This window comes from Megalobrama amblycephala, linkage group LG9, assembly GCF_018812025.1.
Source record: "Megalobrama amblycephala isolate DHTTF-2021 linkage group LG9, ASM1881202v1, whole genome shotgun sequence".
NCBI lineage: Eukaryota > Metazoa > Chordata > Actinopteri > Cypriniformes > Xenocyprididae > Megalobrama > Megalobrama amblycephala.
Window position 1 is genome coordinate 26,279,012 of NC_063052.1, and position 27,935 is coordinate 26,306,946.

The window sequence follows — 27,935 nt, forward strand, 5'->3', positions numbered from 1 at the left end:
AGCGGTTTTATCTAGTGATGGTTTTTTAGCCTCCTGGATAAGCTGCTTTGAAGGGTATACAAGCCAGTACATTACTCCCCTCATTTGAAAAGGTATGTGCTTTGAACATTTCACTCTCTGGGGTTCACTGGCAGTAGGCATCTGGCCTCCGCCCATGTTTGTGTATTTCAAGTTGAAGGATATTGACAGGCCTCCTTAAGGTGCTGAGGGAGTTGGTTGGTATTCCCCTCATTTTGGAGGGTCATTATGTAGAATACTCCCCAGAGCCATTCTGGCTTCAGGTCCTGGGCATCCCCTTTGGGCCAAGCAGGGTTTCTCCTCTCTCTTGGAGGGTCAATTTGCTTAGTCTCTGCTGTCCAGGACTTCCATCTCTGGATTCCACTGTGGAAAATACTGTTTCTGTTGCAACACTTTCTAATCGGACGCCTCAGCTAGAGTGCTGAATCTAAAGATTCTGCTTTGAGCAGACAGGTTGTTGGCTGTGCATGCCAGTGTGGCAGGGCTCGGCCTCCCTGGTGACACTGTGTTCCCCTGAAGTGACAGGCCTCGTCTCTCGCTAGCCTGATTGTTGCATTTATATATTGCTTTAGAAGTTCAGACACTGGCCACGGCAAGTCGTTCCCCCTAGCATCTTGTCAGATACAGTGTCTCGTTCTTCTCAGGGAACCATGGTTTCCTCCCATCTCATCTCTCTTTAAGGTTTCCGTAGCCCCTCATGTGACCCACAACAAAACTTTCTCCGCTTATACTTTAATATTCATTTGTCTGTATAATGAGTGTGTTGTAAGTCTTTTGTTTAATTGGTTGTTGTCTGCCATCTTCCCACCCTCTACACTCCCACTTTTCCACAGCTTTCCATGCACATATCTTGAGTCTTTTTCAAATCTGAGGTGTGAATGACCAGTGCTTAAACAGGGGGGTTTTATGACCCTTTAAGTAAGAACTTATGAATGGCTGGTTTAACCCTTCCCAGGAGTTTACTAGGAAACCACACCTGGTGTCGAGTAAGGAGAGCATCTTTTTTTGTGCGTCTGTTTCCAGGGTGACTGCGTGTCTGTGGGTGTGACGACTCTAACCATCTCTGCTGTGCTCAAAGATGCTAATGGGAATCCAACAGAGGGGCTTTATGGAAACACCACAATCCCTTTCAGTGGCTGCTGGGCAAATTACACTGACTTAGTCATCTTTACAAGTGGTGGGTCATCTCAATTACTTGAATTTGATTTTTTGGGTTGCTGTCACTTATTTTAAGCATTTACGATAATCTCTCTCTCTCTGTGCCTTTTCTACAGGTGATAACTTGAAGTTGGCCTTTACTCTGAATGAATGGAAGGCTGAGTCCAGATCTTTTACGCTCAGATCACCTACAACACCGTCTTCTGTGGTCGTCACTATGGACTATGTCTTTCCCAGCATCTTTGACTGCAGTCCAGCTGTCTCATCACCACCTGTGTATCTGCTCATGCTTTTGAGTGGCCTACTCCTCATGCTCAGGGGACTCTAGGAGCAATTAATGAAGTGCACTCTTATGCATATAATATATATTACATTGTCTTCTAATGATTTGCCTTTGTCTATATACTTCTGTTGTTTTCCCATATGCTCATGATCATGTGTGTGGATAAATAATTTAGACTATAATAAATACTGCAATAAAAAAATAGAATTGTCAAAGATTCCATGGTGAATTTAAATTTCTGAAAAGTGTACAAATGTATTTTTAAAACTCATACAAGTACTTAGCGGTCGATGGAGGTGATTCGGGCTCTGGGTCTGGCTGTGTTCTGGTCCAGGATATGGCACTCTCCAGTCAAGTCCTGTGGTGTCTGGGAGGTCTATGGGGTGTTGATAATTAGCCCCGCTCCAGAACAACGACTTCAGGGTCTCATTGTCAGAGAATTGTTCAGTGAAAACAAAAAAGTCAATGGCGTTTTGGGCAATTGCTATAAATCTTGCAGCATAATTCGGTAATCTGTCACGTGTGATTGTAGGAAGGCAGACGAAGAAGACGAATATAGTTCCAACACTAAGGTTTAATGATAACAATCCAAATGACAGGTGAACAGGCAGCAACACACACACTTAACATAGACGATACCGGTCACTGAACAGGAAACAGACAGGAACTTCAATACACAGATGATTAACTAAAAGGTGTCCATGGTGACTGATAAGTGGCAAGGAAATACACGTGATGAATGAAAACAAACTAGTTCAGGGTAGGCAATGTTCCAACAATGTTATCACTAAAGATTTATAGAATGTTGTTAGAGAATGTTATCCTACCTTTTACAGGAACATTCTGGGAACAAAAATAAAACTTCCTGCTGAAAACTATAAGAATGTTAGGGGGAAAATGTTCTATCAATGTTATTACTTAACATTTTTAGAGATAACTTCCCACTGAAAACATTACTAGAACACTGCATGGTAACGTTCTCAGAACATTTTTAGAACAAACAAACAAAACAAAACAAAAAAATGATTTTTTAGTTTATTTTATTTGGTACACTTGTGTATACTTAGCTGAATAACGTAAAATTAAATGTGTAACACCAATAATCAGACTGTTTTTAGCAATGCATTTTATTTTGTGATTCACATTTGGTGAAGTATTTATTAACTCAACAGGTGCAAAATAAGAATATATCCTACTGTCTGTGTGTGTTAATGCTGGATAAGAGTGATATTGACACGAACAATGACAACTGGCATCATTTTCATCCATTTCAACGCTGATATTTGGTGTCTGTGACAATCTGTGTTAGCTACATGACAGGAATTGTAATTTATCTTGAAAGATATTCGTCAGCACTACAAAATAGAATAGTGTGTGTATGTATTTATCTAACTTTAATTTGAGTTTAATTATTTAGCTGGTTTAGATATAAAGTTGTAATTTAGATAAAAACTGTTGCATGCTTCACTATCCAAATTGGGCCTATTAGGCAAAAGAAAGTTGTAATCATAATACAACAAAGATAAATAGAGATCACTCTTGGATATCAGCACAAAATGCTGCTGTTAAATTATAAACTAAACCTTGCTCATCAGGACCTGATCATCTTAATGACCTGAAATCATCATTAAACGTTTTATAGTTGTGGGCTAGTAGTTGTTTTGTTGCATTGAGACTGACGTGCACATTTTGCTCAAGTAGTGTGATTTAATCACTGAATAATTACAAGAATTCCCCTTGCAAATCTTCTTCATTCCTCTTGTTCTTGTTTTAGGTCATTCGACAAAAAAACAAAAACAAAAAAAGCGAATCTCCTCTTACCACCCTCCTCTTGCAGGTAGTATAAAAAGAGTGAGCTCTTCTCAACAAATGAGCCACTGATGTTTTGGTTTCTCAAGAGTGCTTTAACAGGTATGTGAGTCTTAATTATGGTCAGTGTGAACTTCCACATTTCTATAAATTTCTCTCTCTCTTTACTATACAATCTTAAAAAAGGCTTATTTTTTGGAGTGTATATGAATAATGACTGTTTACTGTTGTCTTTTTTTAGAGCAGAATTGAACTGTTTGCATCATTGAATTGTGTATATATATATATATATATATATATATAAACCAAAATCATATCACACACACACACATATATATATATATATATATATATATATATATATATATGTGTGTGATATGATTTTGGTCAGTAAGAATTTTTATTTAAAAAAAAAAAATACTTTTATTCAGCAAGGATGCATTAAATCGATCAAAAATGACAGTAAAGACATTTATAATGTTACAAAAGATTATATTTAAAATAAACCGTGGTCTTTTGAACTTTCTATTCATCAAAGAATCCCGAAAAAAAAATTTACACAATAAATGTTTCTTGAGCAGCAAATCAGAATATTAGAATGATTTCTGAAGGATCATGTGACACTGAAGACTGGAGTAATGATGCTGAAAATTCAGCTTTGCCATCACAGTGTTATGGTACGCTGGTGTTAGAGAGACGAAACATATACGGACATCCACAGTTAGGGTACTTTAATGAACAAACGCAGGAGAAGACACACACAGGTACAACTTAAACAACATCAAGATCCGACAGGGAGTGAAGGGAGTGAGTCCATTATATGGGGAGTGCTGACGAGGGAGTCCAGGTGACGATGATCTGTGATGATGGGGAGATGACGAGGGAAGTGAGTGCAGGTGTGGAGAACAGGAGGATCATGGGAATTGGAGTTCTAGAGACAAGGGAACTGTGACACACAGGAATAAATTACATTTTAAAATATTTTCAAATAGAAAACTGTTATTTTTAAATTTTAATAATATTTCACAATATTACTGTTTTTATTGTATTTTTAATAAAATGCAGCCTTAGTGAGCAGATGAGACTTCTTTTAAAAAACATTAAAAATCTTACTGATCCCAAACTTTTGAACGGTAGTGTGTGTGTGTGCGTGTGTGTGTGTGTGTGTGTGTATATATATATTAGGGTTCTCGGTAAAAAAAAAATCAAAACGTTCTGCACACTCGGTTTGGCACGCACTTGCACCACGGTTCATTTCTATCTGACGACGCATACGCATCTATAATATATATGTTTCTGTCAATGGATACACAATGTTGTTTTACATTTTATTAGCTACTTTATTCAATTTCTGTACCTTAAAACTGGATACATGAAAAACCTGAAAAGCTGTATTTATTTGTATCTTTGCTTTACTGAATTTATTTGTGCTGTTTGATTATTCTTATTTTCTTTATTTTTATTTGACATATCGAACCGTACTGAAACCGTGAGCCTAAAACCACAATACAAACCGAACCGTGAGTAATCTGAACCGTTGCACCCCTACTATACATATATATATATATATATATATATATATATATATATATATATATATATATGTTTGCATCATTGAATCATTATTTTCCAGTTTATCTGTATTGTATAAAGCACTATATAAATAAAAGTGACTTGACTTGAGTGAGAGAGATATGTGACATAAAATATATAATAAAAATACATAAATACACCATATATAAAAATATCATTACATATGGATTACTTTTCATCTAACCCTTATTTTCTGTTGTCACTTTTCACAAAAATAATAATGTATTTTTTTTCTACAATTTTTTAGTCTTTAATTATATAGCCTTTATTTATATGTTCAGGGTGTAGAACAGTGTGTAAAATGTATGCAAATTCATTTCATATTTAATTTTTTTAAATGTAGGCTGTAGCCTGAATACTGGATACTGCAGCATTGCAAGATTAATGTTAATTTTTTTAATGTTAAAATATGTTTTGTAATAGAAATACAAATGTCAAGTGTAAACACAAATGGTATTGTCTGTGCAGAAGGGATACAGTAACTGCAGGCTGCTTTGTTTTGAAGCGCGCACTGTGAGTCTATCAGGATGAGGCTCGTGCGATGGCAGCTTCACCTGCCGCTCACTGTTTGTATTTTACTGTGGAGTTCCGCAGGTACGCGCTGACTTTATCTATACCACATTTATTCTTGTATACCTCAGTCACTCTGAACGTTTTGCGTCATTTCAGTTCACTGTTGTCATCCTAAAAGAGTTACAGACATTCATACATTAATAGATTTTATCAATAGATTTTAGTGACTAGCCTATTAATCTCTGTCCTGACAGGAGCGCAGCGTGTCAACAGAGTGACCCCAAATGTCGGAAGCATCAATGGTGGCACGAAACTAACCATAGAGGGGCAAGGTATTAAAAAAGTCACCATTATGCTTTCAAATGAATCCCAACCCTGTTTTTTCGTTTTGTTTTAGCACATTTTGGATGTATTAGCATACGGTTTTAGTGTTTATTTGTTTGTTTGTTTTTTTTTTGTTTTTTTTAAATCTCTAATAGCCTTAGTGATTTTTTTTTCAGGCTTTGCTCAAGCTAATCAATTCAGTCTCAATGCCAATGACCCAAACTTTGGCAACAGAGTGACGTTGGTGTCCCGCACCAGATCTGTTCCCTGTGATGTCGAGAAAGACTCCACTCACTCCAATCAGATCATGTGTTATACAAGGTAAGCAATGAATCAGATAACCTAAATGTAGTCAAAGTTTTAACTTGATTGTTGTCATTGCATTGTATTGAGACAATGGTGCTCCTAATAAGACATTTTTTACACAAACGTGAATATCATACAGGAAAGGGATCGGGACTATATTTGAAAGGAGGAATATAAATTTGAGGAGAAGTGAATAAAATCAATGGAAAAACAAACAAACACTATATATATCTCCTGACTTCCTTCCATTGGCTGCACAATTCTGCAACATTAAAAAGATAAGAATTAAATCAACTTTCCCCAATAAATAAATAAACTTCTGCATCATTTAAAAAAACAAAAAAACAAAAAACAAAAACGCAACACTTTAGAATACTGATCCTTCATTAATGATAACTACACAGGAACAAATGAGTAATGCATTATTAACACTCTAGTAACTACTATTAACTAACAAGAAACTCAGATTAATGAATTAGTACGTAATAAACTTACTTGGTTACTAACGTAACCTCGGTTCCCTTAGATACGGAATGAGTACTGCATTGTTTGTCTTATTATACATAAGACAAGACGCATATGGGGAAAACTCCTTTTTCTCAGATTCTGAAGCCTTTATTCAATCATGCATTAATGAATAACTACACAAGAACAAATGAGTAATGCATTATTAACACTGTAGTAACTACTATAAACTAACAAGAAACTCAAATTAATGAATTAGTACATAATAAACTTACTCGGTTACTAGCGTCGACTATCCATCTGGAAAGCCTGGGCTTCGTGACCGGAAGACCTTTGTGCGGCCACCGAAGCAGACAAAGCTGTTCCGCCTGATGAAAAGAGGCAGAACGGTCAATGTAAGTCCTCAGGGCCCTGACAGGACAGAGTAGGTTTAACTCCTGTTCATCCTGAGAAGGAGGAAGAGCGGAGAGAATGACCATCTGTGCCCTAAAGGGGACAGATAGGACTTTCGTGACATATCCATATCTAGGTTTCAGGACAGCTTTGGAGTCGTTAGGCCCGAATTCAAGACACGAGGGGCTCACAGAGAGTGCCTGTAAATCTCCCACACGCTTAATCGATGCTAAAGCTAGCAGTAGGGCAGTTTTCAGTGACTGGGGCCGTAAGTCGGCAATCTGTATTGGTTCAAAAGGAGGACCTCTAAGGCCTCTAAGAACCACAGAAAGGTCCCAGGTAGGAACTGTGAGGGGACGAGGGGGATTCAACCTCCTGGATCCATTCAGGAAGCGAACAACAGGTCGTTTCTCCCTATCAACTGCCCCGCTATAGGAGCGTGAGAGGCTGCTATAGTTGCGACATAGACCTTAAGGGTAGAGGGAGTAGGGCCTCCATCCATTAAGTCTTGAATGAAGGACAATATCTGGGATATGTCACAAGTCAATAGGTCCTCCCCCCGGGCTGTACACCAGGTGTCAAAGAGAATAGAGACATCTTGTAGACTGAGCTCTAGCTTGTGAGATAGTGTTTAACCCTCTGGGGTCTGAGGATTTTTGGGGCCTTGGAGAAGTTTTGACATGCCCTGACATTTGTGCTTTTTTCAGTTGTTCATAAACATATTAATGGAAAAAGTGTCATTACACTGTATTCAGCACAAACTTGGCTACCATAATATGTGAGCAACATGTATGTACATGTTTGTATTTTTGAAGGAATAACGTTTATGCGTGGTTATTGAAAAAACAAAAAACTTAAGTCACTGAAATAAGGCCACAAAACTAATATTATATATGTGTTCACAAGACTTCTGGGTATTAGAGGTTGTAGACTTGAGTTTTTGCTTCAAAATGATGTAAAATTATCCTGCCTAATAGTTCATATAAAACAATATATTGATTTAAATTTTGTAAGACACGTTTTGTCAAGAAACACAGTATGCATATAGACGTGAATCTTAATGAATAATGCTGTGATTCACACCTGAAAAGACAAAGACCCGCATAATGACCTGCATAATGACCCACATAATGAGCCCTTTCAGGTAGGCTATGTGAAAAAAAAACCTCTGATAACAGGATCATATCAGCTGTATTAACGTAAATATAATGTCCACTCTTGACAAAAACATGATTTTTGTGATCTCATGCATGCATGTATTATTGCACATGAGAAGAAAATTTTGTAGTCAAAAGACTGGATGCATTACTATTATAATGTTTTTAAAAGAAGTCTCAAGTCTCTAAACAAATAATGGTTTTCTATTTTAATATACTTGTGCAGTTTACAAACTATACATCATTAAAAAGATCTAAGACCCAAGCTTCACATTTTGACCTCTGTTTTTACTCTTATAGTGACCGTAATTTGTTAATAGCCTATGCGTCAGGAGTTATGAATATAAAAAACTGAGTCGTTACCTTTGACAAAACAACATCCATCAGGGCTTTTACCTTAAAAGCATGCACATTTGGAGAAATATTGATGGATTCTCATATGTTTATGTCAATTTTCTATACAGAGGAGTAATATTTATTCAATATTTATTGTCATCACTATGAGCGCTGGATACTGTGTTTTCAATTCATACTTGCAGCCGGAGGGCGCTCTGTGCACATTTAGTCCACAAATGACTCAGTGAAGAACAGGCATACCATGTGACATTCCAGGAACAGAGGCTTCCAGAGATCGCTAACCATGGATATAACATGCATGTAAACACTTTTGAAGATAATAAATACATGATTGCGATGATGTATACTTGTATTTGCGTCTGAATAGCACTCACTCCGTGGGCGTGGCTGCATTAGTGAATAATGAGCTGACACACGGACGTCTGACATGTCTCTCTTTTCATTCAGATTACATAAACAGAGAATTTTTGTTTTCGATTTGACATACACGATTTAAAACCTGACATTTCAATGTTTCTTTAGACATAAGTCTCATTTTTTTGTGATTAGTATTCTCTAAGTTACAGTTTATTTTCTGAGAACTATCAGATTGGACTTCGTTCAGAGGGAGACAAAAGATCACTCATCATGTTAAGTTTTCTTTATTTTGCAAAAAGCACAACATTTTGTTTTTACTCTTGAGTGTACACAAATAAAAAGATATTTCACAGATTAAAATGGTGTATAACTCTTAATTGTATGTACAAAATGGATGGAGTATTTTGAGTCTCTTTCATACTGATAAGAAAAAAGCAAGGTGGTATCGCCTGTGCGACCAGCCGACCCATTTATTTTACTCACACTGCTGTATGCCATCCTCTTAAAAACCATTTTCTTAGGCTGTTTAACTTATGTTCACATTTCCCTCATTAATGTGTTGAGCGCCGCCTTGAAGTAGCGATGCTGTGAGCAGAGAAATCTATTTATAGCGCCTTATTTTATTAATTAAAATATCGATATTTTGGCGCAGTGTATATAACATTGTATATAACTCAGTTGTATATCATTGTATACAGAGATGGGCATAAATACATGGAAATGTATTTAAAATACAAATACAAAATACTGTGTGGAAAAATGTATTTAAATACAAATACAAAATACTGTGTGGGAAAATGTATTTAAATACAAATACAGTATTTTGTATTTTGAAAATACACAAAATACATGTGAAATTGAAGATTCAGTGCAGGTATCCCTATTAGGCTGAAATCTGTCTGGGCCTATTCTGAATGCCAAAAAGCATTTAGATGTGTGCAACTACTTAGAAACTTCCGTTTTAATTTTATATACCTCTTCCCTTCCCCTGCCCTGTAGGAAATAAAAAACTACAAAAAAAAACAAAAAACTAATTTTTAACTTTTATTATGTTTTATCACCATCATTAAAAGCCAATGTGACAATGTGTAATTTGTTAAGCTAATTATAAATAGTCACAGTGAATTAAGAAACTACATAGGCCTACTGACTTTTAATTCCTTACTTCATTTCTGCACTCTCTGTCATTCTCTCTCTCTCTCTTTCTTAAGTGCTTGCTTCCTTGCTGGTAATTACAAATAAACTTATGTAGTGCAAAATAGCAGCCATTTATATACTTACTTCTGACAAGGTTACAATGTAGTCTATTACTTATGGTGAACACTATTAAAAAAAAACTGTAAAACTGTGGGAACCTTTTCTGCTATATAGCAAAGAATAGGGATGGGTGATATGACCAAAATCTTAATTTTACTTCACAGTAACAATATATGGCATGGTTTCTCAATTATCAATATCAGTTTTGATACCACAGCAAAAACTGAATTTCAAACTTTTTTGATGCTTTTTTTTTACGCAAGTAGTATAGTAACTTTTATATTTATTTAATGTAAAGTTTATTTGTTTCTATATACATAATTAGAAAATATAAAGTTTATCTAAAATAAAAAAAAATTTAATTAGAAATCATTTGGCACTTTTTTTGGTGAACAATAAAACTAAAAGTGTAGTGTATCTTTCATCATTGTCATCACAAATGCACACAATTACTACACTAAACTGATGGAGACAGACAATGATTAACCTAATTATTTCGTCTCTACATAAACAAACATTATAGATGGGTAAACACAATCACAATTTGGAAATGTGTCCAGTTACATTTTCATAAAGTACCATGTTTGTAAAATTTAAAATGATTACATTTACAAAATGAGCCTGCATAGCAGAAATAATGAATAATGTAATGGTCGGTGTTTAATACAATCGTTAATTGAAATAAAATAATTAATTAATTAAAAAACATATATAACACAGTATTGTTCAATTTAGTGTTATACATATGTTATCATATTAATATGTTTTGTTCTAATGTCTCAAGTCACAATTTCAAGTTTACTGGGTTTAACTTGATTATTTGGGTAGGGTTTAAGAAGTGTACTAAAAAACTTTTTCACATGTGTCGTCAAAATGACCTACAACCTAATCAGTTTACATGTGAAGAAATCCATTTATTCACAAACTTCTCACGAGACGGGTGTTTAACATAGTATAAAGCCGAGTTCAGACTGCACGATTTTAGCCCCGATTTTGGCTCGCCGACAGGTTTTGAGAAATCGCCGACAAATGCCCGAAATCACAGGCAAATCGGTGCTCGTTCACGCAATTCAAAATCCTGCAGTGTGAAAAGTGTTCTGACTGGAAACTACATCGGCGATGACCGACAGCCAATGAGAGAGCAAGATACAGAGCAGCGGGGAGTTCGGGGAGGAGTTATAGACCACAACATCAGCAAGCATGGCTTTGTACACACAAACATTACAATTATATCAAACAGAACCAAAGCACAAACATTTGCTTGACCATCCAACAGCAGCACATTGAAAAGTTATTTATTTACCTCCAACACACAATCCACAGTCTCCTCAACCATTTCCTCCTCCATATTCTTCTTTTCTTTTTCTTGTTTTCGCTGCAAATCAGCGCACAGGCAATTCGTATTGCAAGCTTCTTGCGGGCTACCGTTTTTAATAATAATAATAATAACAACTCCGGTCTTGCACGCATGATATCGCGTTGTTTCCTTGTCACATCTCGCGTGTTTTTGGTTGTGAAACGTAGTTTGCGTGCCAGACAGTTGTCGGCGATTCTTCCTATTGTAAAGTCATGCAGTGTGAAACCTTCTGTCGCCGATCCATCGTGCAGTTTGAACACAGCAGCGACTGAATGCTGGCCAAGATAGTCATGCAGTGTGAAAAGAACAGTGACCCGACTACTTTGAAAATCGTGCAGTCTGAACTCGGCTTAAGAGGTGTTTGACAAATTATTCGGCAAACTACTTCCTCTCATCGCTGCTTTTTGGTGGTTTGGAGAACAATTACTCAGAGCCGCCCTCTGTCGTTTTTCACAGAATTATACAACGGAGAGCACGTCAAGCATAAAAGCCTAATAGGTTTACTGAGGAGCGCGCGCAGTAAGCAGGTTCATGGCGTAGAGCCATGCGAATTGCGAAAGTATAAACAAGGCTTCAACTGCACAAAGCTAAAGAGAAAGCGGAAAGTCCTATCTAAACATTGTAATGTTTATGTGTACGAAGCCATGCTTGCTGATATTGTGGTCTATAACTCCTCCCCGAACTCACGTGAACGAGCAGCGATTTGTCTGTGATTTCGGGCATTTGTCGGCGATTTCTCAAAACCTGTCGGCAAGCCAAAATCGGGGCTAAAATCGTGCAGTCTGAACTTGGCTTAACATGCAGTAACGTTAATGCTTCAAACACATTTGACAAGCTACTTTAATCAACAAGTAGCACATCCTCACCTTATTCCAGAAAAGTTGCCGATCCAAGGCTGGGTTGTACAGCTGCGGCTAACGTGCATGAATGTTGGGATTGGGGGGGGGGGGGGGGCGTGTCTGGTCTGAACTAGTTGATGCATGAAAACAACACCCTGATAAAGAGGTTGACTGTCTCAAAGTATTTTGAGTATTTTGAAAATACAAAAATACTCATCTTAAATGTATTTAAATACAAATTACATTTGATTTTTTCCAAAGGCTTTAAAATACAAAATACAAAATAGTATTTTGTATTTCAAATACGTATTTTAAATACATGTATCTGAAATACTGCCCATCCCTGATTGTATATAACTATAACGCAGTGTATATAACTCTGTGCGATAATTCTCGTATCGCACAGAGAAGGACGGCAATATATCGCCACATCGATATTTTGTCCCACCCCTATAACGTTTATTTATAGCAGCCTTTAGTCTCATATTTGTGCGTAAAGGAAGAAGATATGCATATTTTAATTCTTTGAAATTGATGTACCGCAAAATGTTACTTAAAATGTTGATGGCTTATGTTTTTCAAAGAAAGCTTTATATTGCATCATATTCAGAGCTATGCCAGAAGATAACTATGAGGTGCGGGTCAGCGTGGATGGTGTGCCAATTCCTTCCAGCAACATTTGTTATGGATATTACTGGTACTGGTGCATGTTCTATGTAAGTGAGATGGACTTCATTGTGCTGCTTATATATATACTCCTATCTTCTCAAAATATTACAATATATTTATAAAAAAAACATGCACTGCTTTCACAGAGCCAAACATACTATACACCCACCATTCAAAGTATCAGTCCACTCTCAGGTCCCCCAGGTAAGTTTTGTTAGTTTTTGTCATTACTCTGCTGCTTTGGTTTATAAAAATTATACCTTTCAATAATAAAAAAAAATAAAATAAAAAATGAAACTTTAGGGACTGTGGTGACACTGCGGGGAAGAATCTTTACTGATGTGTATGGAAGCAACACGGACAAAAGCTCCAATGGCTGGAATGTGAGATTTTTAAGGTCTGGATGTACAAAATGTCACTAATATGAATGTTAAATATACCCTGTGAATGGACATAAGGTGTGCCTGAAACTGTTTTTAATGTTTTTTCTTTGAACAGAGCATACATGGGAGGCATGCCTTGTGTACTGCTAAAACCCAATTCAGATGAAAAGTAAGTATATCTCAGTTAAGTTACAAACAAATGTAAACATTAAATGTGAATGCACTCTCCTTAAATATGCATTCAATTTTCAGGTATGGCCTCTTTTTGGACTATGGGAGCAGCCAATGGGGATATATGAGCTGTAAAATGACGGGAACGTATGTTGGTGAGAACACGTCATTATTAAAACTTTCAAGAATTACTAATTCACAATAGATTTTTTCAGAATAAATGTAATCGCCTTTGTTTTCAGGTCATCACAACCTCAGTTACATTCTCGACAGTCAATTTGGGAGGTCAGACAAGTTTGATTTTACTTTAATAAACCTTACAACTTTACAGTCTCTGCATGTTGTTGACAGAAAAGAAGCAAAACACATTTTCTTTTTTCTCAGGAGCTTGCCAGACTTTGGAGTTTACAGCATCTCAGCGCTGAACAAGCTTGCCATGTTCCAGACATACGCAGGTGTGAATAATATTATTCTTCTTAAATAATAAAACATGGAATTGCCTGCACAAAAAGTCTCAGGTTATGCATGTAACCATGGTTCCCTGAGAGGGGAACGAGACGCTGCGTCACCATGGCAACGTTTGAAGCAAGCGGTTTGACAGGCATGCAGGAAGTATGGCAAGGGGACGCAGCATCTCATTCCCCTCTCAGGGAACCATGGTCACATGCGTAACCTGAGACGTTCCCTTTCGAGGGAACTCGCGCTGCGTCACCATGGCAACGCTTTGGGGAACGAATACCCGCGTCGCCATACTGACAAAATGCCTGTCCTGATGTGATGCGGAAATGGCACAAACTAGGACATAAGCACTTGAGCACCGGGCATGACCGGTAGATCCAAACTATAGAATCTTATGAAGTGTGGGGAAGACCAACCCGCCGCATCACAAATATCTTGGAGGGAGGCCCCCGACTATAATGTATGAGATGATGCCATACTTCGAGTAGAATGGGCCCTGAGAGGCAGAGGTGAAGGCCGCCCGCGCACCTCATAAGCCTTAGATATGGCCTCTACAATCCATCTGCTGATGGTAGGTTTAGTAGCCGGGCAACCCTTCTTTAGGGGCCTGAAGCATACTAACAACTGATCTGATTTCCTCCAGCTAGAAGTCTTCCTGACATAGCACAGCCGACGTTGAAGGAGGATGAAAAGCCTGAAGGACTGTGGACCTGGCCACATTGGTTGGTACCTTAGGTACATACCCCGGTCTAGGGTGCAGAATAGCCTTAACGCCACCAGGGGCAAACTCCAAGCATGATGGAGCCACAGAAAGAGCTTGTAAGTCCCCAACTCTCTTGTGGGACGTGATAGCCAACAAAAACGTCAGCTTCAAAGTGAACATCTTGTCAGATGCAGTGTCCAAAGGCTCAAAGGGTGCCAAAGATAACCCTTCTAAGACAATAGTCAGGTCCCAGCAAGGAATCCTGACCTGAGCCGCAGGCCTCATCCTCAAAGCTCCACGGAGGAAACGAGTTATTAGATGGTGTCTCCCTAAGGATGTACCATCTAAAGGTGCGTGGAAGGCAGATATAGCCGCCACATACACCTTCAGAGTCGATGGTGTAAGACCAGCGGAAAAGCGGTCCTGGAGAAATTCCAGTACTGAAGCCAGCGGGCAGTTAACTGGGTCAATTTGACTTCTCCTACACCATACAGAAAACACTCTCCACTTGAGAGTGTATAGTTTCCTCGTGGCGGGAGCTCTAGAGTTAAGTATGGTCTCCACCACCTCAGCAGAGAGACCTTCATTTATGAGCTGGTCCCCCTCAGGGGCCAGACCCAGAGTTTCAACATCTCCAGCCAGGGGTGAAATATTGAGCCCCCGGCCTGAGTCAGGAGATCCCTCCTGAGCGGAATCTCCCATGGGAAACCATCGAGGAGGGCTATTATGTCTGAGAACCATACTCGGGCCGGCCAGCATGGGGCTACTAAGAGCAATCTGACCCCATCCTGCCGAACTCTCTCTAGAACTCCCGGGAACAGAGCGATCGGGGAAATGCGTACAGCCACAGCCTCGGCCACGGCTGTACCATAGCGTCCAGCCCCAGAGGGGCTGGATGAACAAGGGAGAACCATAGCGGACAGTGCGAGTTCTCTTGGTTCGCGAAGAGATCCACCTGTGCCCATCCAAACTTTCTCCAAATGAGCTGCACCGTCTCAGGGTGCAGTCTCCACTCCCCGGACCTCAGCCCCTGCCTCGACAGGACGTCTGCCCCCACATTCAGATGTCCCGGGATATACATTGCCCTCAGAGAGAGCAATTTTCCCTGGGACCAAAGGAGAAACTTATGCACCAGCTTGCACAAGGGGCGTGACCTCAGACCCCCCCTGACGATTGATATAAGCAACCACTGCCGTATTGTCTGTTCTGACTAGGACATGGCTGCCTCTGAGGTCTGGGAGAATTTTTTTATGTCCCATGAAAGATGCTTTTCGCTCCAGAGACCTTGGGTAGAGCGGCCTTCCATAACCACCCCCCACCCTGTGTTGGATGTGTCTGTTGAAATTATCTTGCCATGACAGGACGCCCCCAACACTGGGCCTTGGGACAGGAACCAGTGTTTCTTCCATATGACCAAAGAACGAAGGCATCTGCACGTTACTTTGATCGTACGAAATGGGTTGCCCCTCAGGGAAAACCCTCTGGTCCTGAGCCACCACTGTAGGGGTCTCATGTACAGCAGGCCAAAAGGTATCACATTGGACGCTGATGCCATGAGCCCTAACAGTTTCTGAAACTGTTTTACACTGATGAGTTGGCCTAGCTTGATTCCGGACACCATTGCCAGAATCGACTCGATACGTGCAGGAGACAGCTGTGCCCGCATCGTAACCGAGTCCCATATTACTCCTAGATATGCCGTCTTTTGGACGGGAGTAAGCATGCTCTTCTTTGCATTCAACCTCAGCCCCAGGCGTTTCATATGGTCGAGGACAACATCTCGATGTTGCGCCGCCAGCTCTTGAGGCTGCGCTAACACCAGCCAGTCGTCTATATAATTGAGCACTCGAATTCCCTGAAGTCTGAGTGGAGCTAGAGCAACATCCATGCACTTCGTAAACGTGTGAGGAGAGAGAGCTAGGCCGAATGGAAGGACCCGATATTGGTACGCTACGCCCCCAAAAGCGAACCTCAGGAACTTCCTGTGTTCCGGAAGGATGGAAGTGTGGAAATATGCATCCTTTAGATCTATTGTGACAAACCAGTCCTCGGACCTGATTTGACTCACGATGTGAGGCAGCGTCAACATCTTGAACCAAACTCTCCTCAGAGAGCGGTTGAGCTGACGCTGTAGAACCCGGTGTTTCTCTCTGGGGGGGGAACGATATCTATGGCCCCCTTCGCCAGTAGAGACTGAACCTCCTCATCCATCACTTGTGTCAATCCGGGGTTCACTACCGTGTTCAAAATTCCATTGAACTTGGGAGGGCGAGACCCAAACTGCAGTCTGTAGCCCTTGTGAATGGTGCGAGTGACCCAGCTCGACACATTGGCTAAATTTTCCCATGCTGGCAGGAAATTCACTAAGGGCACCAGCCTCTCGGAGCTGGCCCCAGCCATACTCAATGGAGGAGGTTGGGTGCCCTGAAGCGCATCTGCGGCAGGGTTCGACTGTTTTAAATTTTCTACAGGCCTCTCTATTGAGAGCGAACCCCCCAGCATCACAGGATTGTGCGAACACTGAGTTATGGGTTCGTTGGAAATCGTTGTGCCCCAAAGCGCCGAGGGCGGCGGGGTTAACAGATCGATTTCCTGAGGGCTCCACGGGGGAGCAGCTGTAAAAAGCTCCCGCCCTGGAGGGGGCGCCCTCAGAGGCCTGACAAAACCATCAGGGCCTCTTTCACGAAGCCCGTCTAGAGAGAATAACGTCCCTCAGGTCCGTCTTCCCTCTTTGGGGCTTCGGTTGGGAGTGCTGCTTCTGCGCCTGGGGTTTTGCAGGGGGCGCTCGAGAAGCAACACTCTCTTTCTGTGCCTGCCGGTATGAGGAGCTTGGCGTATATGGCCGGGGCTGCTCTTTAGCTGCAGCCCCCTGGGCTTTGGATTTGAGGGGAATGAACCTCTGAAATGCTGCCGCCTGTTTTTTCGACTCCTGAAATCTCTCGACGACCGTGGAAACGGCGTCGCCGAAGAAACCAGAAGGCGACAGCGGGGCATCAAGGAGGAAAGTTCTATCCCTCTCCTTGATGCCCGAGAGGTTCAGCCAGAGGTGCCTCTCCGTTGCCATAGAAGCAGCCATGGAGCGACCGATGGCACGAGCCATCTCCTTTGTGGCACGGAGAGCTAAATAAGTGGCCCGACGGAGCTCTTTAATATCGTCGGGCCGCACCTCCTCCGCCTCATCCAATTCCCTCTGCAGGACGGCCTGATATACTTGTAAAAGTGCCATAGTGTGTAAACAGGCACCGGCCTGACCTGCTGCCATATACGCCTTGCCCACCAAAGAAGACGTAGTTCGGCATGGTTTGGTGGGCAATGTCAGGGTTTTAAGGGACGACGCAGCCTCAGGTGATAAATATGCTGCCAGGGTTTCCTCAACCCTGGGCATCGTCCCATAACTGTTCTGTTTGAGCCCCACCAGAGATGAATAAAGGTGTACAGTGGGGCTCGAAAGCCTAGATGAATACGGCTTATTCCAGGATCTCGCCACCTCAGTGTGGAGATCCTGGAAGAACGGCAAACCCCGACGTGGAGGCTGTTTTGCTGACTGGAGGAAGCGTTCATCGAGTTTGCTTTTACTACGCTCCTCCTGTCTCTCGGCCGGCCAATCGATATTTAATTTCGCCAAGGCTCGAGTAACAACCTCCACAAGCTCCTCATACTGCGGTGATTGGGCTGGCAAGTCACCCAAATCACTCATGTCACAGTCCATACTAAGCACATATACCTCCTCAGAAGTAGATGGACTCAGTTCAGATGCTCGCACGGGGCGGAAGAAGCCGCAGAGCGGGCTTCCGGATCCCGGTGTTGAGCACTGGGCCCAGCAGTTGAGAAAGGGCCGCAGCCGTCACAACCCCCGCCGCCAGGTTCATCTGCGAACCCCACGACTGCAGACGCCGAGCTGCCTCAGCAGCCGCGGGACCTGAGCCGCGGGGAACGCCACACTGGCCGCATTAAGCAAATAAGGCCAGCCGGGAGCGGAGCACTCTAACAGGGAATGCTTGACACGCTGGGCAATCAGCCTTCTCAAAGGCTGATCGTGCATGCTCCGCTCCCATGCAGTACACACAAAATTCATGTGCATCTCCCTCCGAAATGAAACGCGGGCAGGGAGGAATGCACGGTCTGAATTTTTGCTGACTGCTTTCACTCGCCATTTCTAAGATATATTGTTTTACTACGGGACAAACAACACCAAATAAGACAGACAGAGACACAGAACGCTTGCTGAAGATCAGAAAGCTGAAACAGCCGTGTTTGACAGCTCTTTTAAAGCTTCAGCGTTCCGCTGGCATACGTCACGGGATGACGTATCAAGATTGGACTAGTTGTACTCGTCTTCAGGAGCGCTTACGCTGAGGTGGATCCCCAAAGCGTTGCCATAGTGATGCAGCGCGAGTTCCCTAGAAAGGGAATCAGATTTTTTTGAAAATTGTGGCTTGGTCTCTTTCAGAGGTGACAGGAGTTTCTCCCTCTGAGGGCAGCATATTGGGCGGCACATTACTGACCATTCAGGGACACTACTTTGATGAGACTGACCAGCCGGCCATGGTCTTAGTAGGAGGTAACCCTCTGAAAATCTATATATTTTTATATTAAAATGATTATACAAATTATTCATAAAATACTTCAAATATATTTTTCGAATGTATTTTGTATTATACATTTTTTCCTTAGGTCGTGAGTGTCAGATTCAGACCGTATCAAATGAGAGGATTGTCTGCATAACTCCTGGTTATGAAAAAAACAATATGACAGTGTTTCCTGGTGAGAACCTTATCTGAAATCTCTTATGGTGACGTAAAATTTCTGTAACAGTCTTTTCCACAGACATTGTTGACACTAATTCTGCACTCCACATGCAAAAACATCTGACTTTGTTACTGTCATTATTTTAACCAAGACCATGATTCTCTTTTGTCACTTAACTGACAGACTGTGAATCCCTTCACGAAGGGCCCTTCCACAAGTCCGTTAGCGTAGAGAACATGCGATGGTCATTTCAAGGAAGTAATTTAATCATTTATGGTCATGCAGCCCAGGGTGACAAGTCCTTATGATTCATTTTAAATCTAGTTCTGTCATGACAACTCTTGGAGTGTTTGGTATGGTAATGGATATGACAATGTTGTATATTTGGTCTTGGCAGAATAGATCTATGCTGCTGCTGCTGCTGTAGGTTATTGCTGCTGCTGCAGAGCAAATACAGGACTTGCTACTGCCAATACATACACGACACACTGCTGTGAGCAAGTAAGGGATGCTGTTGCTGTACAATATAGTGTACATGATTTACCTGTAGCAGATCTATACAGGTGGAGCTGGGGAAGGTGGAGGGTTTCTGAAGCACGCTGCACTGCTAAGGCAATGCTACCAAAGTATTTTGAAGGTTGAGAACGCAAGCTCATTGGCTACTGATACAGCAGGAACCAATCATCTGTGTCCTATAGATAACGATGTGATTATGAACAGGTTGCGTTAAAGGTCCTATTAGCCTGCGCCATCTAGAGTTTCATGACAGAACTTTGTATATACACCGCGTTCCAAATTATTATGCAAGTGACATATCAGTAAGATTTCAGTAGAATAAACATTCAGATTTTAGTTTTTCTAAGAAAATGTATGTTTGTTTATTTATCCATGTCTTTTTAGATAACTGGTATCAATCTCAGACAAAATAATTTGCCAGGTCTACTTAAGTCTTTGGAAACCCTACTTAGAGGTTGTAACACATTATTAAGCAAGTCACAGTTCTCATGACATATGGAGAGGAAGAAAGATCTTTCTGAAGATGAAAAGCATGAAATGGTGCAATGTTGTGCAAAAGGCATGAAAACAACTAATATTTTGTGAAACTGAATGGAGATGATCAAATTATCATAAGATTTCTGAGTGATTTGGAGCACAGCAGAACTCGGTCATTTAAAATGAAAGTCATTTTAATACCCTCAGAGACCCTAAAGGGACCTTCCATCTCACTTCCCAATATTCCAGCCCAAATCATCACCCGCCAGCTCCTTGCTGACATCGCAGTCTTGTTGGAACGTGGTGGCCATTCACCAACCATCCAGAAATCCATCTGTTTAGACCATCTATTGTAGTACAGCATTAGTCAGTGAATTAAACTATTTAAAAAATGAGTCTTCATGTATTTCTACACCCACTGTTAATGTTTCTCTTCGTGAGGTTTGGTTAGTGGTGTCTAAAATGCATCTTTATGCACAACTGCCAGCCTGCATGGAGAGCTTCTTGAGACTCCAGAGACACCAGGAGCTTCAAATGCCTGTTTGCTCAACACTGGCTTTTTTATAGCTGCCTTTTTAATACAATTCATTTTTTGACAGGAACTTTCATTAATAAGCCTTTATCTGACCGAGTTCTGCTGTGCTCTAATCACTCAGAAATCTTATGATAATTTGATAATCTCCATTCAGTTTCACAAAATATTAGTTGTTTTCATGCCTTTTGCACAACATTGCACCATTTTTTGCTTTTCATCTTCAGAAAGATCTTTCTTCCTCTCCATATTGCATGAGAACTGTGACTTGCTTAATAATGTGGAACAACCTCTAAGTAGGGTTTCCATAGACCTGGCAAATTATTTTGTCTGAGATTGATACCAGTCATCTAAAAAGACATGGATAAATAAACAAACAAACATTTTCTTAGAAAAACTAAAATCTAAATGTTTATTCTACTGAAATCTTACTGATATGTCACTTGCATAATAATTTGGAACGCAGTGTATGGTGAGTTGGAGTTAATGCATAAACAGAGTAATTCACACATTTTCATCATGCATTTAATATTAAGTTTTAAAAAGTTTTATAGTTAAGAAATGTGTTTAATGCTTTATGTGTTTAATGCTTAACTTATAAAGTTAAGAGCAGACTAGGAACACACAGACATGTATAAAGCATATTTAAAAAAAAAAAATTACATTTATTTGTATCATATTAACACCATATCAACATATCACTGATGTTGCTGCTTAGCGTTGTCGTGGTAACATTCCATGCGAAGCTAATGAGGAAATTATATGGTCTTTCATTCCTTCCTTCACCAAGTGCGTTCCAAACGGCTTCATTATGACAAAAGGGCTCTGGCCTTCAAAGGCTCTGCCCTTTGGGGTGAGTAGGGCATAGTAGGGTGAGTGGGTAGGGATGCTCACTTCCTGTTGGAATTTGCCCACAAACTGTGCAAAGCAGGGAGGCACGAGGACTGGAATTGGGAATCCCTGATGTAAACTAAATTAATAGCTGTGAATCATTTTCTGAAATATATAATTACTGACCAGGGAAAAAAATATGAATTTAATTTTAATTTAAATCGACTTTGAAACCTACCCTAAGAAATATTCATTGAGGTAAAAATTTTGACAACAAGCTCAGGTCTATCAGGAATATTCGGTCATTTGTTCGTTTGGATTCATTATCATGGACTTTTAGTTTGCTTCTCATTATTTCCTGTTGTCTTTGTTCATGTTTCCCACTACTATTAGTTACTATGGATATCCATTTGTTCATCCCTCCTGTTAGTCTTTAAGCTCGTTATCTGCATTAAGTTCCTCGTTTCTCTGCCTTGATTGTCGATTATTGACTGTGGTAGTGTTTGAAGTAGAACACGCTGTGACGCTACCCTTTGGACTGAACTTGTTTTATTAAAATACCTTTAATTTTGGTCTCTTCATCATCTGTTGACTTTACATACAGTAAAACTTGACAAGGTCCAATCTACTAATTATGAAATTAATTACACATGTAAAATGAACATTCCAACAGTACTGTCTTGATTGTATTGAATGATATTAAATGATCATGTTTGTAGGTGGCAGAGGTTTTAAAATGGAGATGTGGAGCAAATCTTCTCCGAACCTTCTAGAGGACGTCCTGAAGTATAGTTCTAGCAGGCCTGGATATTCTGTCCAGTGGGTGGATTCGCTGTCTTATGTGTGGCCTAATGAAATTGATAACTTTGTGGCACGATTGAGTGGTTTCTTTGTTCCAACGGAGACCGACAACTACTATTTCCGAATTAAAGCAAACGAACGATGCCAGCTATATTTCAGCAATACAAGTCTTCCCCAGGATAAGGTACCTGAATGACAATACAATCATAATTTCATAATTTCAGTAGTCATCAATGTAAGCAATTATCCTGTTAACTGCCCTTTTAGAGAATAGATCTGAACTGAATGAATATAATTCATGAATGCTTTGTAATACAGACCTATTGGGGATATTTGTATAAAATGTATTGTAACATTTCAAATTTAATAATTTTTTTTATTATTATTATTATTTCATTTCAGGTTAAAATTGCATCACAGCCCTACTATACTGACAGTTTCTTCACCTATAACACCCAGAGGTCAGAGGTCATGCACTTAGAGAAGGGAAAACCGTAAGTGAAGTTTTCCAAATTATACATAATGGTCAAAAGTTATAAATATATGTTCTCTATTAGTCTTTTTGTCATTATTAATGTTTTCTCCAATATAACCAAATCTTGGATATAAAATAATTTTCTACACACAAAACATCAATATGTTACAGGTACTACACTGAGATTCTAGTGCAGGAGTATGGAGGAGCAGCATCAGTGGATGTGGCCTTTTTCAAAGAGATCAGCCCTTTCACGGCTCAGCAGACAATAGAAGCTGTTAATGAGAGACAGCAGATTAACGCAAACTATGATATACTTCCTGAAAAACAGGTAAGTGAGCTCACTTAAGAGAAAGTAAGAAGAAAGGAATAAGAAAGCTTTAGGAATTAATTTTTATCTGCAGAAACTCAATAAGTCTTAGATATGTGCTTCTCTATGTGCTATGTGCATTTATTTTTTTTTTTTTTTAATTCTTTGTTGTTTTAGGTGGTTCGTTTCATTCGATGGACACCAAAAACCCCCATCAATGAGGTGCAGACTCTGAGAATCAGCAGTAATTGTTATGTTTCGAGCAACTGTGAAAACACATACTACTTCCTGGCGTATGGAGATCTTAAAACAGGTGCATTAGTTCACACAGAACTATGAATGTGTGTTTCATGAAGCTAAGATATCCAGTTTTCATGTAAATGTTTGCATTCACCCTTTTGCACTACCTCTAGAAATGTCTTTTGTTTGCATGTTGTAATATTTACTGGAGTTGCTTTGCGTGTTGTAGGGCCGATCCCAGTTAGTGCATCAGCAAGGGAGTTGCAGAACGCTCTGAATGATTTGTGGACAATTAAACCAGATAATGTTACAGTCACAAAGCAAGAACTGGACAATGAGACACTGTACAATGTGACATTCAACTCCAACAGAGGTGAACTTGAAAATGATCTATTTAAAATTAATATACTGATTTCTATCATCTGATTTTTGCTCAGAAAAACACCTACATGAGATATGTAATTTAACAAAATTTACTGTGATTGACCACTTACCCATCTACACTAAATCTCAGTAAAAAAAATAAAAATAAATAAAAAAATAAATAATGAAAATCATTTATAAATGCTAGAGTTAAAACCAAACGGTAAAAGGGATGTTTTCAGAATTCTCTGCATAACGTACCACATTAGATTATATATTTTTCATATATATTTTAATTATAATGTTGATTATTATTTTTGTTATCAGTTATTAGAGTATTTTATATGACAATTTATGTTGCTTTTAAAGTATGCCAGTACATTTAATACAATTTTTTTTTTTTTTAATAAAATCTTGGAATAATCTCAGGTGACTTTGAGGATCTTGACTACTTGATCATGGGCTCAGATACAAACATCACAGTTACTGAGGACGTGAAAGGCCAGGCCAGCATGGAGACGTTCACACTGCGGTGGGGTGGAGTTCCGTCCCTCCCTCTGCCTTTCAATGCTTCTGAAACCGAGGTTTTTGTTTGTTTTAGATGTCTTAATATTTACTATACAATAAAATAATAACCATTACGGTACTGTGTACAAACATTTTATTTAAATATTCATTTTATACATGATGGGTTACACCTCTTTTTTTTGTTGTTTATTAAAGGTGCGTTCAGCACTAGATATGACGGTCACCGCTAAATGTCCAGAAGAGATTCCGACCATGGAGAACACTAATGTGAAATTTTTCAGAGATTATGAGACGACCACCACAGGGGTAAGCAATCAAATCAAGTCAAGTTAGCCTTGCAAATCATGTGTGACATTAGCATTATAGACATCAGTTATTTTATTGAAAACATCACCTTTTTGTCCAGCTTGTAGAGCTTTCTCCTTGTCAAAACAGTTTTCAGGTGATCTAAGCCGCAGAGGGGTTCGGGTCACTGATTCTGAGGCTTTCTGTGGCCGTTGGTCTCTGAAGAATCCAGAGATTCTCTTCAATGCCAATGACAATACAGCATCTGGAGCGATCTACAGCCCAATACTTCTACAAACATACAACACTGTAAGCTCCACTAAACACTTATGTATCTCATCCTTACTAATAGATATTTCTCAGTATCGAAATGAACTTTTCAAAGATAAAAAATATATTTTATATAGTATATTTACTTTTTTTGTAGCTCTGTTTGGCCTACAAAGGGCATCTGGTGAATGAGCTGGGAATATTGTTCAGTTACACAACTGCAAATAATTTCCAGGAGGTGAACATACGCATCTCTGTGCAGTTTGACTCAACAGATGAGTAAGTTTAATCTACTGAACAAAAAAAAAAAAAGCAATTTCATGTCTTTCCTTTTGAGGATTTGTATTTATCATCAATGTGAGATCAAAATGATACCAATATCAAGGTCATTTTTGTTGTGAGTATAACACTGATGTTATCATTCTCAGGTGGAACTACAAGTGTGTGGATCTCCTGAGCTCCATACAGACAAACTACATTGGCTCCAACTACAAACTTCTTCAGCTCAGTGTGTATGGAGTGGCCGCTAACTCTTACTTCATTGATGCTGTTCACCTTGGACGTGCAACGACTGCTTTGGATTCTAATGGTGAATAGGAATAAGTTAAGAATTTAATTTTAAATGATGGATTTTTAAATTTTGAACAGTGGCATGGATGTAAATATGCTTGTCAATTTATATGATAATTAGGTGATATATCAGCAAAGCTATTTTTAATGATTTTATCATTCAAACTTAATTTTGTATTATTTATTATTTTATTTTCTTAAACGTAATGTTCTATTTTCTCTCTCCACGTGTTCAGTTATAATCCACAGAAGAAGACCGCCTGCTCTAGCCAGTTCAGGACTTTTCTTTTCAAACATAATTGTAAGCAAACAAGCAAATGCTTCACAAATCAGCTATGAAATCACAGCGACACCTTACAACTGTGGCTTTGATGTCCCGCTGTTTGAAATAGGCTTTCTGGAGGTAAGTTAAAGTTCTTGAAGTGCTGGATCCTCCTGATCTTTTAATTGTCAAGTCATGGTTGACAACAGAATATTTGCTTTTCATAAGATTTGTCATTTGAGTTTATCACTGAATCTCTGAATTTTTCCGGCAGATTGTGTGCACATAATTATGTAGTGATCCATGTAAGCATTCTGTGTTCTCAATCTTCTGTGTTCATTTTTGTCCAACAGAAGATGCCAAACAGAACAGGTGACCTACTGATTCAAAGCCAAGGGAATGCCACTGTCACCATTATGCGCCCTCAGAAAGCCAGCCCCCCTCTTACAGGAACCTTTGACGTTGAGTTCTTAGCCCGGCGTGTTAAAGGTAAGCATGTTGGCTCTGGGTTTATCTGTTACTTTACTGTGTAGCTGCTGGAAGTAACTGAATAAGTTAATACATAGCAGATTCTTGATGTCGGATACTGTTGATCATGTTTCAGTCCCAAATTTAATTCATTTGAATTGCGAACTGGACTTATTTCTACATAAACACAATCTCCCAAGAGGTTATCTGGTTTTTCATGTGGTATGTGCGTTGTGTGTTCCCAGGCCTGGCGGTAGACATCAGTGCTGCGGATCTGCAGTTTGCCCTGCAGGGGATCCCAGAGCTCGGCCAGCTGCAGGTGCAGAGATATGGAGACTGTAAAGGCTACAGCTGGTACATCCAATGGCTCACCATCCCTGGAAATCAGCCTCTGTTAAAAGTAAGAGAGAGTTCAGAGTGCTATTACAATAAACTGAGGTTCCCCAAAAAGGGGTTTAGAAGATGGCAGGAGAACTGCTCAAATGTGTACTATTAATTAAAATATATAACATAACTTAAAGTGCCCCTATTATGGCATTTAAAAGGTTCCTATTTTTGTTTTGGAAGTCCCCAACAACAGGTTTAAAAGCATGCAAGGTCAAAAAACTCTTTAATTGTCTTATAATATGCATTTATTTTTACCTTATTTGCTCAACGACTCCCAAACGATTCGCTCAACAATTCATTTTGCCGAACTCCTTGTTTGCGTGATGCTAATCTGCGGTGATTGGTCAGATGACTTCTGCTGGTTAAATGGTTATATAGTGCTTGCATCACTTACATTATATTATAATAATGATGATGCTCCGCTCTGTTCTAAAAATAAAGACTCAGAGAGAAATTAAGTTGTTTTATTTTTATGTTAGCAAACCTAGCCCACAGCTCGGTGGTAAACACCCAGACAGTAATTGTATATGCGTTAGCCCAACGCAGAAAAGTATTGATAAAGCACTGCAGTTGTACACCAACATATTGCTCTATTCTTTATCATAACTCCAAGTAGTAACAACAAAAAAACATTTGACACATTTCTAGACAATTGCGAGCGAACACATATTGCTGTTAGACCTACAAGCTGCGCTGAGCGTACACAACACACACAGGCTAAATATGTATTTGTGCATGCTACAGAGAATGTGGTGACTCTGGCTTGGAATTTGGACATGGAGACGTCAGTGACATGTTCGGACTGAACCGTGTAAAGGGTTTCAATCCAGTAACGTTACTCTACTTAGGCCATTGAATTGAAACTCAGAACAGTATGGATGTTAGACACTGGATTCTAGTCCTTGCTAATCGCATATTTGTCTAGAAGATTTTTATTTATTTTTTTACTTAGAGGACATATAGGCTTGTGCTGTTTCAGTTGGATTGCATATCAGAACAGGTGAGTCTTTTTGTTTGGGGCCAGTTTTATATCTTGGCTCCTTAAAAACTTAACTAATTTAAATTATTTTCTCTGTGAGAATTATAAATACATTCTTTCCTACTAAACAGTCAGTCTGTCAAACATGGCAACAATTATGAATCGTACTTGTGATTTGGAAGAGGAAAGAGCTGGTCTAAATAAACTGGGTACTGACCCATCCTTCAATAACCAGCCTGCGAATCCATCGTTGAACGCATTTAGGTTGAAGAAGCAGTCGTCAGTAAAATTACGAGAACACACAGCACAATTTTCGGGTTT

The 27,935-nt window shown here is 39.6% G+C and overlaps 2 pseudogenes; both read left to right on the top strand.

Annotated features, from left to right (window-relative positions):
* LOC125275457 overlaps positions 1 to 1,676 on the top strand; it is a 59,282-nt pseudogene extending 57,606 nt beyond the window's left edge.
* A 1,660-nt stretch (positions 1,677 to 3,336) lies between these two features.
* LOC125275459 overlaps positions 3,337 to 27,935 on the top strand; it is a 67,037-nt pseudogene continuing 42,438 nt past the window's right edge.